The 2,263-nt window shown below is 36.3% G+C and overlaps 1 protein-coding gene across 2 annotated transcripts in view; it reads left to right on the top strand.

Moving 5' to 3' along the window:
- The window catches only part of meis2b (Meis homeobox 2b), a 38,365-nt gene extending 36,548 nt beyond the window's left edge, over window positions 1-1,817 (top strand). Inside the window, exon 13 of one of the 2 annotated variants that reach the window (XM_057327492.1) lies at window positions 135-1,817. The gene's annotated coding sequence lies outside the window, so the exon portion shown is untranslated. The remainder of the gene's footprint in view (window positions 1-134) is intronic. The other variant, XM_057327493.1, reaches the window with a different exon arrangement.
- The last annotated feature ends 446 nt before the right edge of the window (window positions 1,818-2,263 follow it).

Here is a 2,263-nt window from a genome sequence, read left to right on the forward strand (position 1 = left end):
CTCTCTCTCTCTCTCTCTCTCTCTCTCTCTCTCTCTCTCTCTCTCTCTCTCACTCCCCCTCTCTCTCTCTCTCCCTCTCTCTCTGCATGTGAAATCGGATTATGATGGCAATTTTCCCTCCAACATCCCCCCAGCACACACACACCTTCAATCAGGGGCTCCATCTTCACCGCCTGTCTCTGACAGTCCACAAATCAAGACGTATTGCTCGCCGCAGGCGGCCTGGAATGGAGAATTTTATTTAATACCCACACTATGCTGCCCAATGAGCCCCTCCTTAATGACACTTACCTTGATTAATAGAGCTCTTTATATGTAAATAGGCACCACTTCCAGTTCTCCATTGCGCCAACACAGCCCTTTCCTCTCAAATAACAACCTCAGCCTCTGCTAATGAAGGAAGAGCAGAGGAGAGATGAGCTAACACCCCCTGATGAAACCACAGACACATAGAGATATCATGAGCTCTGGCTCGCAGGATACATGCAGACTAAATAATTTCCAGACTATTTAACCATACCTTTTCTATTGAATTATTGTTCGTTATTGAGTCGTTACTGTAACTGCATCATTTAGAGGAATGTTTCCCATTTTTAATTATCTCTGGTTAAACACCATAAGCTGGTGGATCATTATCCAGATCTGTTCTTCTGAAATGTGTAATGCTTTAAAGCATAAAGTGGAGAGAGCCACAATTATGAAGTGTGTATTTGCAGTCAAAGTTTTGCAGTTTAAACTGAGTGTAAGGATGAATGAATTTCACACTATCCAGTTTTTTTCCAGTGTTCTTGGTCTTGATAGTGGCCTCTGCCCCAGTGTCAAACAATGGCATGAGCAGCAAGTGAGTCCATTTCACATTTGTTCGGATCTGATAACACCCTGTCACACACCATCTACCAATTATTTCCTCTATTTATGGAACCTCTCAAACCTCATCAAAGTGGTCATTATATACCCAGCCAAAGGACTGCCCACAGGAGCACCAACATACGACAATGACAAACTTGAAGCATTTTAGAAGGAGAAACTTCTAAAGACACTTGGGGATCCCGATTTCTTCTTTTATAAATTATTTATTTATTCTTGTTACTGTCAAGAAGAATGGGAACCACAGTTGTGCTCAACAGTAGTAGAGTGGCTGCCCGAGGTGAAAATATTACATACTTGCTCATGCACATGTTCACAAATTTGTATTAAATGTATTTTTTCCAAACACACAAAAGTCTATATAGTAAAAAGTGCTAAAATTCACAACAAACTCTAAAATGTGATGATTTGTTTTCTTTTGGGAGATGCTCTTTCTCTATTGAAATGTTTTATGTTTGGGTTTGTGTCATTTACTATTTTTAAGCCTCTAACATTTATGATTCTACGTGAGTAAAATGAAACATTTGACACAAATCCCTGTAACAATGTTGTAGTCTTCCTCAGGTAATTGTTCTGAAAAGTATCACTAAGGAAATTAATTGCCAAGCTGTATTTGTTAAATTGGAGAGCAACAGTACTCTTGTAAAGTTGTCTGGAAGACTTTTTGAACCACTAGAGATATTTATTTGTATATAATTATGTAAATGGTATTTGTAAAACCAACCAGTGTCAAACAGGCATTCAGTCGAGATCATTTAAGAACGGAGATAGGTTATTGGTGTACATTTTTTGGTCGTGTTTCACTTTTTTTTTTTCTATGAAAATGTCGATTATATGTTTGTTGATGTTTTGCTATGTTTGATAGAGCATATTTGCGCAGTCCATTTTCCTTTTAGAAGTCTTTTAAAGGTATTCAGTATTTCTACTGAGTTCTTGAAATAAATGCTTCATTTTAAAATCTCTGTTGATTTTATTATTGTCGTTATGCATTGCTTCTGTAAAATGTAGTTCTTGTGCATATTTACTTTAAAATCTTTAAAAAACTTATATTTATGCCTATATTGTAATTTCATTATTTGCAAGAAACAAAAACTAAAGAAGCGGCTATTTCAAAATTATTCGTATATGTAAAAACATAAACATAAAAGCTCTGAATTTTAATAGTACATAATTATGTATTACTGTAAGGGGCGTCAGTGGGTAGGAAAATAATTATGGTGTTAGCGCACAAAGCATTAAATCATTAAATATTTGTTTGGAGGTATGTTCTAAATGTCGGAGCTATATGCAAGGAAAGAAACCACATTAATTCACGTTTTCTAAAACATTCGACGGGATCTTCCTCGCATAATATTTCAGATCATAGCTACAGCCAAACCATGCACATTATTAATAT

This window comes from Triplophysa rosa, unplaced genomic scaffold (genome assembly GCF_024868665.1).
Source record: "Triplophysa rosa unplaced genomic scaffold, Trosa_1v2 scaffold235_ERROPOS495182+, whole genome shotgun sequence".
Taxonomy (NCBI): Eukaryota; Metazoa; Chordata; class Actinopteri; order Cypriniformes; family Nemacheilidae; genus Triplophysa; species Triplophysa rosa.